The sequence below is a fragment of the Anastrepha ludens genome, chromosome 3 (assembly GCF_028408465.1).
Source record: "Anastrepha ludens isolate Willacy chromosome 3, idAnaLude1.1, whole genome shotgun sequence".
In the NCBI taxonomy this organism is placed as follows: Eukaryota; Metazoa; Arthropoda; class Insecta; order Diptera; family Tephritidae; genus Anastrepha; species Anastrepha ludens.
This window is the reverse complement of record NC_071499.1, coordinates 129098953-129114699: the sequence shown is the minus strand read 5'-3', so window position 1 is coordinate 129114699 and position 15747 is coordinate 129098953. Positions and strand designations below refer to the sequence as shown.

Sequence of the window (15747 nt, the reverse complement as noted above, 5' to 3'; positions counted from 1 at the left end):
ACGCGTGAACATGATACATATAATTGTCCGTGGGAGAAGCATTGATATTCTAAGTCAATTCCTTGTGTTTTGTTTATTGTCATTGCAAATGCAAGACGTATTGGAAATTGCAATCTTTTGAAGTCAAAAGCTAAATCTGGTGGAGTCAGCGGAATACGCGGAATCAATACGTCTTCACCTTTGAATTTTCCTTTTAAAATTGTTGCTTCAATAAGATTCTTCATGACCTTTTTGACTGCTAATCTTGTTCCGTTACACAATCGTGGCTGATTTAAATTTCTAAGTAAAATAATTGGTGCACCAACTTTCAATTGTAAGCGATGAGCCGGCAGTCCAGGTAAATCCAAGGAATTTAAAAATTCTGTTGGATAATTTACAGCGTCATATTTATTTATAACTGTATCAATTGATTTAAATGTTACAATCTCACCGGGCACATCATTTAAAATATTCGCATTCAATTGACCAACATCCTTATTTTTCGCAGCCAGTATTGCCTTTCAGCTAACCAATTGTGATTTTGATAATTTTGCGCAATATTTGGAAAAACACTTGAAACTAATTCTTGTTTTGTGTGTGCGAAATTACAAAAATTATCTGGCAAAGTGATTAAGCCAGTAGCAGCATCAATAGGAATTTGTCCATTTCCTATTTTCAGAAGTTGTCTTGAAAATTCGTCAGCCGATGCATAATTTTGCAAATAAACTCGGAGATTTGTTTTCAAAGTCAAAGTTTTTACGTGCCTCCATAAATGGGATGTCTTTAAACATGCTTTTAATTCATCTGCTGGTGTTGAACGGGGAATTACTGGCAAAGTTTGCAGAAAATCACCAGACAATAATATTAAAGCGCCACCAAATATTTCTTGATTATTACGTAAATCTTTCAAAGTTCTATCCAATGCTTCTACTGATTTTTTATGTCCCATTGTACATTCATTAGACTTTCACCACAAAAAAATTACTCAAACCCATGAACAAAGTTATACTAATAGAAACCTGATCTTAATACTCGAGCTACCATCAAATTAACACATTTTATTTTTTAAAAGAACATTTATGGCGACTGTCGATCCATATTGATGGATTTCAAAAAATGTATGGATTCAACCGCTGAATAATTTCGTATATTTTAAATCCATCTGAACTTTTACATTTGCGCATTTATATATATGTATTTAACATTTAATTTAAGTAAACGTTTCAATATTTGACCAAAAACTTTGAATTTCGAAAAATACAGGCTTATGGTTATTAATGGAATCAAATATATTTAACGAATTTTTATTTTATCTAAATCATAAAACGTTCAAATGAAGCTCAAAATATTTTCCCAGTTTAAAAAAAAAGCAATGGGCTTTGATGCCGTGTCACGCATGCATAAAAAGGAAAGAAAAGAGAGGACAACTATTGCGTTACGAATAATACAGTCGCATACGTCACTCAACATCGAAACAATGTTATTCATGTCAGTGTATATTCTATTCATTTGCGTGTATTCTCATTCCGTATACGTAATGCCCGTATAAGGGAAACACGCAAATATTGTATTTTTCACACTTACACAACGCACGCATACTTTTACCGATTTCTTTAAAACTTCACATAAACCATCTATGGACCAATACCAATGATCTGTGAAAGTTTGATTGAAATCGGTGAATGCGTTTAGGCGTGAATCGGCGACTAACGAACACAAAAAAACGTCTCCATTTTTATATATAAGATGTTGGGGCATCTCAACCTCCTACAGATTTAGTCGGCATTCCGCAATAAGTAGACTCCTCCAAACTAGGTTCATTATGACCGATGAGGTAACCTGCTATCAGACTTAAATTGGCTCCATATAACGGAGTTACGACCTTTCGTTAAGTGTCAAGCTGGTTTTATTAGAAGCCACTCAAATAGACTCTCCCAATAACTGCATGCACATTTCAGCAAATATGTAAACCTCTCTTGCATACAGCAATCCTTCCTTGCCCGCTACCAAAATGAAGTCTTTTTTTATTAAAAGCTTATTTAAAAATTGCTGACGGGCTATTTTAATTTCGCTTCACATTTGCCACATCCTATGAACTTTACTTGTGCCGCGCACGTTTTTCGTTTAAGCAACAAAAAATGTCACAATTTTTTCGTTAATTTCTTTCGCTTTTTTCGCAAACTGCTACAGCAATTGTGAAACGCCAAAAATCGTTAAAACTTTTCAATGCAATTGTGTGCTGGGTTTTTTCGCTATACCCACAGGGTGCAAAGCACACACACAGTTATGCGCATGTAAATAAATATTTTCATAATTTGAAAAGAGCTGACAAAGCGCTTTTGTGAGCTGAGTTGAGCAGATCAGCATACCGAACGGAAGAGTCGCCTGACAGCCCATGTTGCGCGGCAGAGGCGCACAGCGCTTGGGCATAAGCTTGGGTGGACAGCCGCATGTACTGTACGTACATACAAGGTGCGGCTGTTGAATAACCAGCGACTGATGCTGCTGTAGAAGAAATATGCATTAAACCTTCTCTTTCGAACGCAGCACATCTTGGTGCACTAAATAGATCAATATACATAGATATAGCCTCACCTGAAATTTGTGCTTCCTTTTCCGCCTGAAAAATCTTAAGTAAAACAGTTGAGATAGGAATTTCACATGAAATTTCAAGGCTGAATTCCTGAAGGTGAAGCTATTAGCATCTTACAGCATTCACGCTCTGGCGGAACACCGGGAAATATTAAGGAAGAAATGGAACCCGAATGGTGGAAGAAGCGTGAAGTTCCCATTAAGGCATGAACTAACTCATATCGTATCAACTGCCGCGAGATTTCTAACTAACCCAGGGTTAGACCATCCTCCTTATTCGGTAGATCTTATGTGGTCTGACTTCTCTATTTTCCTAAAGTGAAATATCCATCATACATACCAATACTAAAGTGCATTGAAGCCATGAAAGAGAAAAAGGCATGCGTTCTGAAGGCTTCCAGCACTGTTTCGAATAAGAGAATTCGCGCTTGGGGCATTACAGAGTTAGAGACGGAGTTGGAATTGAAGATAATGAAAAGTAAATGCGTATGAAATTAAAAATCACAGTCAGCCTCGTTAAACAGTAGCCCCACCTCGTACATTGCAGCGGAAAGAGTGAGAAAAAATTACATCAGCTGTCAGTGTTGGGCCGCAGTTTGAAGTTTCGTTTGGAGAAAGAAGCAAAAAAAAAAAATTACCAACAATTTAAGTTCGTTGAATGGAGGCAGACAAAAATCTGCAGGGTAAATAGAAATAAAAAAGAGGGGGAAGAACGCACGATAAGTAGCAGTGAAAGGAAGGGGAAGGAAATTGACGAGCAGGCAGTGGCGGCGGCAAGCGACATGATGCTGCAAGCACTCAATGACTAAGGGCGGTTGAAAAAAATTGCAGCTTAAAAGTATGTATGACAAAAGAGGCAGCAGTGTGTGCAGCGAAGAGAGGCACACACACAGTTACTCAAGATAGAGTTTCTTCGCGGCAACTTTTTTGGTGCTTACAATGCGGAAGACAGCTAAACGACACTAACTAAGGCGAGTGTCCGAGGCAGGCGACAAAACGAAATATCCCATTAAACCCGCGCGCGCCGTGCCCCAAAAGTAAACTTCTTGGGTGCCTCATAAGCCAGGCCGCAGCAACATTCACACCAACTCATTCAGCTGCATACAACTCGCATGTAGTGGCACTTACATTCAAAGAACTACTATTATCAACGTCATTTTGTTGCAAGCAACCCGCCCACGAGAAGGCGCACGGCAAACGTAAGAAAGCGCACAATGCAAGCGAGTGCAAGTAGAAGTTGGAGCAGTAGAAGTAAAAGCAAACGTATAATGGGCTATGTAAGTACTTTGTGGAGTTTTTTTGCTGCGAAATGTGGTAAGGCTGCTGCCGCTGCTGCTGCTCTTACTGATGATGATGACAGCGGAAATATTGGTTGAGCAGCTAAATATGAATAGTTGCATGCGCTCTTCTATCTTCTTGAGTTTATATGCAAGTGTGTATGGTTTGCGACAAACGTATGCTGGCAGGAATCAGTGGGTGGTTGCAACATGACTAGTTGGATGATTGGATTGGATAGTTGCTGCTGCTGCTTCTGGGACTGCAACTGCGGCTATTGCCTCTAGTAAAATCACTATTTATATTACACGCATGTACGTCCAACATATGTACGTGCAACAACATGTAATTTTAATGCTTAACATAATTGCATTTGTAATTACTTTGTCTAATTTTTCTTACTTCTTATTCTCCTTCCCGTTCGCATTCTCTTTCTCCATCTCTAAATAACTTAGCAATGAGATGCTTTCATTAATTTTATATTCGTGCTCGTCTGCTTTTGTGGTTGAATGCCTTTTGTGCTGGAAGTATGTGGCATATGACGCAGTTGTCAGCTGATGCCAAGATAGTTTTGCCTTTGCCTTTGTTGTTGTGTGTGTACATAGTTTTGTTGGAACTGCTTGAGAGCGGGAATGAGATTTGCCACAGTCAAATTGTTGGCGGTAGATTATGATGCGGTTCGGTTGGAGCTTAGTGAAATTAATGTGTGGCATGGTTTACGGTAATATTTCATAATTTACGGAAAAGGAAGATTCAAACACCAAACAAGTAGTGGAAGAGAAGAGAACAATGAAAATGAAAAGAGGTAAAATTTAAAGGAATGGAAATTCAGCTAAAATAAATATGACAGGTCGTAAAAGATTCAGATGCGACTGAGTTAAATTTAAAATCTCATAAAACCATTTCGATGTTTTTCACTATTATTACTTTATTATCTATCTGAGTCACTCAGCTTAGTTATAGAGTTTCAAATATTAATGTTTACTATTTCACTCAGAGAGCTACACGAAACTATTGCGGTCTTTTTGAGTTGCGACGAGGGTCGTATATATACATATATATATATATATATATATAAGTGTCAGTAGAGGCCTCTCTTTTAATTGCTACGGACTTTTCGCAACTCAAAAAGACCGCAATGGTTTCGTGTAGCTCTCTGAGTGAAATAGTATACGTATATATATATATATATATATATATAATTGGCGCGTACACTCTTTTTGGGTGTTTGGCCGAGCTCCTCCTCCTATTTGTGGTGTGCGTCTTGATGTTGTTCCACAAATGGAGGGACCTACAGTTTCAAGCCGACTCCGAACGGCAGATATTTTTATGAGGCAGAAATACACTCGGAGGTTTGCCATTGCCTGCCGAGGGGCGCCCGCTATTAGAAAAGTGTTTTTCTTAATTGTGGTGTTTCACCGAGATTCGAACCGACGTTCTCTCTGTGAATTGCGAATGGTAGTCACGCACCAACCCATTCGGCTACGGCGGCCACCCGTACTTATAGAGGTTATATTTAGTTACCAGCATTTTTTGGAGGGATACAAACCAAGTTTCTTCAGCCAGAAGGGGTAAATTTCTTTGTGTTCTGCATTCGTTTAAATAGAGGAAGCCGTGTGAATTCCTTTTCCATCACCACAAAGAACCGGTTCACGCCTCAGCAGTTGTGGCCGCAAAATTAATGGAAATCGAGTTCCAACACGTTTCCCATCCTTTCTATTCTTCAGACTTGTCTTCTTTGGATCCCTCGGACTATGCCCCAATTTGAAGAAATGGCTGGCGGGAAAAAGATTTTACTCAAATGAGAAGGTAATTCTAGACTCCATAGTGGCTATTTTTCAGCATTGGTCGTTCTCCTGCTCCACTTTGCGCAAGTGTCGACTGCAAACGTCCGAGTTGAGTATTATGCCCAATGGGATTGGCTCGTTCTGGCCCGCGATTTGGGCACGTTCTCCTTCGGTGCTTGGATATGGAACTTATTTGCCATCGCTAGTTATTTTTTGAAGCGTAATATCACCTTTAAGTCGTCCTATAAGAGGCTTGTTACAGGGTACAAGCCATGAGATATGGCCCTTAAAGATATCTTGCGCAAAATGGCAAGTCCTTTCTACTCCACTTGATAACAGTAAAACTACAGGCAAATAAATATATCTACAGTGCCCTCTGCTAACGGACACTTCCCACAAGCGGACACCTCTTACAGGCGGGCAGATTTTTCAATCCCGTAGGTGTCCACTGAAGAGAGTATAGTACACTGTATAAAGTATATCAAATCACTTGAAAGCACAACCGCTGCTGCACTTAGATCAGAACATCGCAATAAAAATTGAACAGTCGAGCAAATAAACTTCACTTCGTGCAGCAAAGAGTGCAATAAAGCAAACTCAATATCGCAGCAGCCACTCGAATAGAAACCTGCTAATGATTAAAGAAAGCGACGGACTCACATCACTGCCAGCAATGAATGAGCAACGCTGCCATTGAGCCGACATGCTGACAACTGACAACTCACAAGCGAATTCAATTCAATTGCGCTCAGTGGTAAGACGAGATCAGTGCTGCCAAACTACAATTAAATGCAATTGCTACAATATTTGGTGAGGCAACAACACCGAGCATTAAGTTCGCCGCAGCATTTGAGTGCCTCGCGCTCAATACTAACGTTGACCATTTGAACTGTTCAGTTCTGAGTCGAAGCTGTCAATTGTTTAAGTACGAACACAATGACCACTGGCACTTATTTCACCCACAGACATTCAACTATAGTCAATTGTCTACGCACACACACATACACACATCTGCACGAGTGCTATGCTGCAGTCCAAGTTTATGGACACTTAAGTGCCATGCCACTGCCTGGGATAATACTTGGAAAACGTATCAATGGTCGTGGCAAAGTAGCGCTTCAATGGCACACGAAACTGCACTAAAAGGCTGTGAAGAGCAGGCGATGGATAGTTGCGCCAATGGAGCAGTAAGAAGGTGAAATTTTCAATAATCTTTTATGCGCCAATTGCATGTGAAAATAGTGCAAAAGGAACAAAGAAGGAAATAAGCAGCAATCAGTTTTGTTAAATAGCGGGTTTCAAGTGGCAGAAGACTTCTCGATGGTTGCAGCGATATTCTCATGCAGTGAATGAATAGTTGGATGGACTGAAATACAAAAAGAAGATTGCAGAATGGATAGCCGATGAGAAAGGCAAAGAAATAAACAGCAATAAAAGAAAAGAAATTAACACTAAAGACATCCGTAAGTGGATAAATAAATAATTTGATTCGAACCCTAAGTGGTAAGAATCGATTTGCGCTTTGAAATTGAACGGAAATGAGTTTCTCATAGTTGTGGGGTTGAGTGAAGATTAAACACTTGAATCAGGTATTGAGCAGCGAACTTAGGCTGAGAGGCCCTAGACGATAGAGTTTTTCTTTAAGAACCGAAAGTGATACACAAAAAGCATCAAAAGGACCTACCTAAAGAAGACCTGATGCAAATAAAGTGTTAAAACAAATTATCCATTTTTTTGATTTTTGATGATAAATGAAATCATCCCTGTTTTTGGAGTTTATCCCTTTTATTCCTGGTACGCATCTCGATGTTTTTCCACAAATGGAGGGACCTACAGTTTTATGTCGCCACCCGAAGGAGGAGTTATGAGGAGCATTGCCTGGTGTTCACGCATAAACTCTCTAGACTACGGCGGTCGTCAAAATGAGCTGGTTAGGTGTTTTTTTTTGTTTTCAAAGAGGGCCTAGGAGCCCTGTAACTGCCTTTGCAATGGGCAAAAGTTATCGCACTCGTATTTGTTATAAATCGGATAATCCTAACTATGGAATTTTCATTCTTGAAAGAGATGCGGGCATGATAAAAAAAGTTTACTTTACTTCAGTAAATGAGTCACACAGTGTGGTCTGACCTAATGCTGCAACTGATTTAAAACCAATTCTTCCCTCGTCTTTACAAATCCTTCGCTACTCTCTGCCCACACTTTCTAGACGTCACGTTGTTGAGTTTCCAATACAATGAACTAATTTGCTTTATTCCATTAAACATAGTTTTTCCTTTTACTTATTTTATTTTCTATTTTCCGACGCGTCCATGCTTTATCAGCTGATTCGATTTCTGATTTTTTATATCAAAACTTATAACTCATAGCAAAACTTCATTTTGAAATCTCACATCTCTCCGCCTTTACCCTTTACTTTGTCCATACCATTCCAATTCTTGCTTTTACAGTTTGTGCCCAAACTTGTTCGCGAGATTAAGTTTTTCATTTTGATTAATGACTTCAATTTAAAATTCCACTTACACTGCATTCATTAGTTTTGCTTATCTTCTTTATTTCCACAATGTCGCTGCAGCAGTTCTAGAGCTGGCAGTGTGGTTTTCATATGCGCCCGCTATCCAACTGACAGTCAATCAACTAAGAAAATTGACGTGGGTGCAGCATTTCCGCGCCGATGGACGCTGCATTGGTTACTACACTTCACTAGCGAGGCGTAGCTTGATTTATGTGCACTTGTTGTAGCTCCACGCAATACCTCGCAAGTGCGACTAAGTATGTGGGCTAGCTTGTGTCGTGGTTGATTATTAAATGTAATTGACGTCTGCGTATGAAAACGTTTTCTATTAAGCTTCCACAGTTTCAATAGTCGAATGCTGATGAATGCGCAATTATATTAGCTTTTGTATGCAATTCTGAAGCCAAATACTGATACATAGTTGCTTTTGTTTAAATATTTTTTTAAATTGCAAAATTCTCATCCGGCTGTCACTGACCGAACTTTTGCTTCGAATATTCGCAAAAGTTTGAAAACAGAACAGTTTAGCTGCCGATTGTAAGTGAGAAAGGGGGTCGGAGTTGGTGTTACCAGAAAGGAAAATTATTAGAATGAAGAAAAATGATTGACATACAGAACGACTGATATTCATATGACAGTGAGGTCTAAGTTAAGATAAAATAAGTTCTAGTTCATTGCATCCTCTTCTCAAGAGCCAATTTTCCTCAGAAAAGGATGAGGCTGGGCTGTGCTGAGCATATGAGCCACTCTTACTGCCACAGCAGATTTATATTTTCCTTCTCCATATGATATTACATTCGAGCAGTAAATGTAATGGTGTCTCTGGAGACGAGTGACCGTTCAGAATGCATGTGAGCATTTCAATCATTTTGTTCTTAGTGAGGTTAATGAGTTGTGCCCCCTTAAAGGAGTTTTATACCCAGCCAAGGATTATCACTGGACCAATACCATCAACAGCCTTTTATAGGTCCATCCCCTTGAGGTTGGTTTCAATAATTGCGCTGCCGAACAATATTTTTGAATAATTTCATGTAGATCATATATGTATAATGGTTAGGCGAGATCCAGGAGCTTCTTTGGCTGGATCATGTCCTCCGAATGGACACAAACGTTTCGGCTCTGAAAGTTATCGATGCGGTACCAGCTGGTGGTAGCAGAGGAAAAGGAAGGCCTCCTCTGCGTTGGAAAGATCAGGTAGGGAAGGACTTCTCTTCACTTAGTGTGAAAGGACTGGCGCGATTTGTTAAATTCGGCCAAAATCGCTTAAGTGGTTATCGCGCAAACTTCCATTCGGTAAACTTTTAAGTTTGGAGGCTTTTAGTACTTGCAAGGAGTTTTTCGATTAAAATATTTATTTCCTGTGCTTTACTTTTTCGAAACAAGTCTCGAATTTGTTTCTTTTTATTTCTTTGCGCCGAATTTGTATGTGGGCCGACTCTTTTGGGGGCTAACTTTTCTGTTTAGCGGCGTTTATGCCACTCAATTTCTCCCAAGTGTTGAGCAACAGTCTGGCAACTTTGTCACTGCGTTAGCGCATCAACGAGACATTTTGCATGCGGTCAAGCGTTCAACGAATGGTCGAAAAGTTGCACTATTGCCATTTTGGCATTTGAACTTCTCGAAGAGAGGCTGCTCGGCGCCCCATCCATATCCCCACAAACGCTGCACTCCAGCTGCGAATGCTTATTCCCCAGCTCAGCTTTCAGTTGCTCTCACTCCAGCTTTACGATCACTCAACGCTTAGTGTTGAGTGCCTTTAATGTTGCCACAAATTCCATGCAACAATTATTTGTGAGTCAACAACAGCACAAAACTTTTTCGAGTTGTTCGTTTTGAACGGGTTATTATTGTTGCTTACAATGTGCGCCACCGCCTATAGAGTGGGTACGAATTTGTGGTTGGCACAGTGGTTGAACGGCAGGCGCTTCGGTTGAGTGGCCCACATGCTGGTGGCTGGTGGAGCTCGAGGTTGCTGTGCTGCGTGTTGGGTGTGGTGTGGTGTGGGCGGCAGTCAGTCCAAAAAGTTGGCAATTTCAAATGCCATTTTAAATACTTTATAATTCGTTGGTTGGCCAACAACTACTTACTTTCGAGTGCAACATTGCTTTTGTGCTGAAGTGGTGTTTGTTGCCTTGCAGTCTTCTTGCTGCCGCAGCTAGGTATAATACACTTGCCCTGCTCGGTTGCTTGGTTGGCAAAGTTTTCTGCACTTCCCTCGCTCGAACTGTTAGCAATACGAGAGCAAAGAAACATTCTTCTTGTGTGTGTTTAAATTGTGAATTTCGGTTTTTCGTTTGCGCATTTGCCACAAAACTTCGAGCCGGCATAAATTGATTTTCATGCTTTTGTGGAGCAAGTGGCGGCAAGCAGAGGGTCAATAGGAGGCGACGAAATGAAGTCAGCTGCAAGTTTACGAACAACTAAGGCCTACTTAGGAGATATACAATTTTGTGGAACTTAAAACAGAATTTTTTTAATCGCACAAATTTTTCTTTGCATGCTCTTACCAGTTGACCAAAATAATTGCTGGCGAGTGCCCCAAAAAGCCTATTCATTATAACGATCCGCTTTTGCGTAAGTTTTAAACTGTTTTGCTAACTTCTTTCTTAAATCCAATGACCTGCTCTCGCATATCAGTTCGAATTTTCAAAACTTAAATATTCTTCGCACTCTCGCCAGTTCCAGTGCTATCGCTGCAGCAATTGCTTTTGTGCAAATAAAATTCGTCCATTCAAATAAACTCGCACTTTTCTGTACGCCCGAGCACTGCCGCTGTTGCCTCCGTCGCTGCTCTGAACGCTTCAGCTGAGCAGCATCTACACAGCATGCAGGCAACCGACAGGATGTGAATAGGATAATGGTATAAAGTTTTCAATAGAGTCGAAGAGGAACTTCCGTGTAGTCGAAAATAAAATAAATATAATAAAAAGTAAAAAATACAAAATACAAAACCAACAACACAGACCGCAAGCAAGCAAAAGAATGGCGTAAAGATAGAGAGCAACCCACTTTTCCAGCAAACCGACAGGCATAAATAAAAAAAATCAATGTGGCACAGCTTGCTGCTGCCTGTGAGTTGATAAAAAATAGGTGGCATTGTGGCGATGGCAAACTAGCAATCAGCATGCGCTTAGACGGGTGGCAGCGGAAATGCGGGATAGAAAATGGCAGGCACACAGACAAGAGTGGCCGGGCATAAAAAATAAATAAACCAAAAAGAGTAGCAAAACTGCAACAAAAATTAAAAAAAGGAATAAAAAACTGGGTGAGCAGCGCAGCTTAACAAACTGGCATAAATGTGGAAGCCGCTGGTCAGCTAACAACTCATAGAACTACAGTGTGACCCAGGGCTTAGTGCCAGTGTGGGAGTCAGAGCAGCGAGTGCTGTACACCAACACTTGCATACACACACACGCGCACGCATGCTTTAAATATTATTATTTGCGGTGTGGTATACAACATTTCGCATTTGCTGCCTTATGTTTTATGTGCCTGAATGCAAAAGTTTGTGCGCCTATATGTAGATAACAAGCTTAAACTTTATTGACATGACTGGGGAGTAGCTAGCGATTATTTGTTTTCCCGTTTTTTGCTTTTGCAAGCCTTGTTTTGTTTAATGTAGTGTAGTTGCAGTTGTGGCATAGAGTTAGTGCATTTGGTAATTATATATGAACACGACCTGACGTGTGGCTGCCATATTGGGGAAAATGTGGGTAATAGAAATGCATTGAACGGCTATTGAACGGAGTAAATGGCTTGGAATATAGCAAATAAAGACGTTCTAACACGAGGAAAACAGAGTTGTTTCGCAGCTCAAGCAGTTGAATCTTGAGTGTACCTCAATGGACTATCCATGAAGAGGCTGAAGTGGTGTTTTTTGACTTTGATGAGAGATAACTCTTTCCCAGCGAGGTTTATTATGAGTTGAAAACACCCTGACATCAGAACCATTCCCTGAAAAGATCTCAGGAGCCTTCCAATCTGCCTAGGCGAAGGATTTCTGCAAGCACTTCTCACCAAAACTCATTTGAGATCCATTCCACAATGAGATGATCGCAGAATCTTCTTGCTGTAGCCAAAACCCGCTTACAGCTTAAGTTAAAGCGCTTCCCACAAAATCTCATTTGAGCTCCATATTGAGAAGATCTTACTTTGAGTAGACAAAAGTTGTCTACAGCTTACGAAAAGGTCAATCGAAATCCATTTTAAGAAGAAGACTTCAGGTATCCTTTGAGCTCCATTCTGTGAGTAGACAAAAGTTGTCTACAGTCTACGAACAACTCATTTGAGCTTCATTCTAAACAAAGAAGACCTTAGGAGTTCTTCACTCTGAGTAACCGACAGCTAATCATATGTAAGGCACTTTCAGCATATCACAGAGAAATGGCTTAGGTCCTTCTAGTACGGTCTTAGATACCGCAACGAAAGATAAGTTTTTCTTAAATAGAACAGAAGATTGTTGAAAACATCTTGGTATCAATAAAAAGGCTCATGTGAGCTCCTTTCGGAACTGTGAAGATCTCAGAAGTTCCTCACTCTAATTTGACGATAGCTACTCACAGCTAAGGCACTTTCAGCAGACTAAAGATCCAGACGCTTCCCACAAAAACTCTTTTGAACTCTGTTCTGTATTGAGAAGATGATAAGAGCTCCGCTCTCTGAACCGATGCCATTTGTGTGCAGCCATAGTAGTTTTTAAATAGCAAATTTTGCATGGCGGACACACGGAATGACTGAGGGTTGTCCATGACGTCTGTAGAAGCTCTTGGAAAAAGTTTGAAACGTAAACTAATGATCGTTTATAAGGCGTTTGTGCCACATTTTGGAGAAGAAGATAAAAATGGTTGGTAATATTCTAATTAATCTCTGGTCCAAGATGTAGCAATTGCTTGAGTTCGTGAGCTCCACAGACTGCGGACCTATGCGTGCTGGTAGGAGTATAAGTTGAAAGCAACAATTGCTCGTAAAACTGGATCAAGCAGAGCTTTCATTTAGCGGTGGAGGAGCTGTGGTGAAGGAGCTATTATTTTTTATGAACTCGTCTGTCTGATTTGCGTCGATTAGGTATCGGACAGTAAGGGTGTTGGTATTAACCAGACTGGCTAGATTAACGAAAGGATGTTCAAGGAATATGTAGAAGTGATTTCAAAAGAGCGTGAGCCTGCCTCCCTCTGCATTTCCTCCCGAATGCATTCAAGGAACAAGAGCAGCTATTCGAAACAGAAAACGGCAAAATAAGCTTTAAATATTTGAGGCTTCGAGCTTTAAGTAAATTAATTTCTTTTTAATCTTTATTTTGTTTCAAGCAAAACTCTAAAACTTTTCTTTCTCACACATTCACACATACAAACGCATGCATACATGTTATGTGTTTCGTAATTTAATTTGCATCAAGCAAAGTTATTGCCTAGCTTCAGATGTGCATAAAGTTTTTGTGCGAAACTCTTTCGCATTCTTTGTCAGCTTCATTTATGCTCTACTGCACTGGGCTTCACACATTCATGCAAGCACTTATTCACTGCTAACGAAACGGATGCCTTTCTTATGTAATGTTTCATCATTTTTGGATTCGTGCGGGAAAAAATGTTGCAGTTGTTCACATGTATGCAAATATGTATGTGTGTATTATTGTTGTTGCATAAAATTCGTTGAAATGCCAACAAGTAAAAGTTTTGTGTGAAATTATTTTATGATTCGTTGTTTGACTTGTGAACATGTCGGGGCATACGAGATCATGAAATGAAAAGTGCAAACGAGGGAGGAATTAGCTTTGAAAATATGGGGCGTAAGTTCAAGTAGTAAAGCAACAAACGGCGCAGAGAGTGGAATACCAAGGGAAATGTGTTCTTTTAATATAAGAATTAAATTTTTCATATTTGCCTACGGATGGAGGGAAAAATTGCCGACAAGGAACCTCATGTAAGCCAGGGAGCTTTTGAAAAGGACATACGAAAATTCTGGGATAGGAGGCAGGAGTGAGCAAGTATTTGGTAGTAGCAGAAAAATAGTAGAGAATAAATGAAATGCGAGTTTCAAAATAAATGAGCCAAGACGTGCAAGGAGACAAAGCGCCTCTGAGTTCGAAGCTTTGAGGAACTTTGAACGAATTTTCCAATGACGAATGGAAGAAATAAAATAAAAGTACTCGAGATAAAATACGCCTTGATGTTGTTCCACAAATGGAGGGGCCTATAGTTTTAAGCCGACTCCAAACGACAGATATTTTTTATGCGGAGCTTTTTCATGACCGAAATACACTCGAAAGTCTGCCATTGCCTGCCAAGAGGCGACTAGGAAAGACAAATTGGAGGAACCTTTTCTAAAGGGCGTTAACTATCTGACGACAGAGATTTCTGAATGACATTGTCGTTGATATTTTTGAGTTCTTTCAGAAGATAGATTTAAGGAAAACATGAATAACTCATCACATCTTGACTGATCTAGACTTCTAAGGTATGCAAAGGTACTTTTTATCACATTTTCGTTTGTTGAAAAATTTACGCATTCCGGTGGGAAAACTGCAATTTTTTTGTTTGTATGTGTATATGTGTATATACCTATGGTTAGTTCCTATTAAATTTTTTACGACATCCACTTACCCTTTAAAGAAGCAGCGTTTTAATGGCATTTCATATAATCTGTAATAAAATATAAAAATTTGTTTATATACTTAATGTTTTTAGTAACATAAAACTAATTGAAATCTGGTTTTTTTTTGCCTGTTATGGCTTGTCTAGTGCTCTAATGTGTCAACAGGTTTTATTTTTATATTTTTATTTTTTTACCGAGTACATTAATCCGTAATAAAATGTTTATGAACTTTCCATATGTGCACATTTTCGTGACAGGTAATAACAAATTAAGAGTGAAAAATTAAAAACAAAAGTAGATAAACAAGATAGGCAAAAAAACGATAGCGAAAGTTTCCATTGCCAGCGCGTTAATGACAGATGCCAAAAAATTTTAATAGAAACCAGAAAAAGAGGCGCCGCAAAAAAAGTAAAAGCAATGCCAGCTATGCCAGCAACAGCTGCAACAAATGGCGACAATTGCCACAGTAAACCACTTTCATTTACGCATTAGTGACGGCTGCTTAGCCTGATTAAGCCAAAAGTTGCTTGTGATTTATGAATTTAGTTGGATGACAAACAAAGCGCAGAAAATGGAAATTTTTCAATGTAAATGCACAGATATAATGGGTGTATTTATGGAAGTGTAACTGAACAGAAAATTCAAGATTTCATTTCATCACTAAGGAGGGAGGAATGGAGGTTTTAAATATTTATAGGATGTTTTGAAACATCGATCTTCATGGCTGTCCTCAATGAATGAACAATGAGTTGCTGCGGACACCTATTTAGAGGACCTCCGAATCAAGAGGTCTATGCGATTGAGATACTTAACGAATATTTTCCAGACTAGGGAGCTATTCATCGCTACTCATATCAAGACGATCCTTACATTGAGAAGCCTAAAATATTACCAGACTCAGCGAATATTTTTGAATTTGGAGAATCTCTTCATGAACTTTCATTTTCAGAAGCCTATGTGATTGCCAGACCCTACGACCGTTTTTTTGTCTGAAGAATCTATTTATCAAGC

General features: G+C 39.5%; 1 protein-coding gene across 1 annotated transcript in view; it reads right to left on the bottom strand.

Annotated features, from left to right (window-relative positions):
- The window catches only part of LOC128859216 (uncharacterized), a 261658-nt gene that overhangs the window by 65148 nt on the left and 180763 nt on the right, over positions 1–15747 (bottom strand). Inside the window, exon 4 of the mRNA XM_054096011.1 lies at positions 14745–14783. The gene's annotated coding sequence lies outside the window, so the exon portion shown is untranslated. The remainder of the gene's footprint in view (positions 1–14744; positions 14784–15747) is intronic.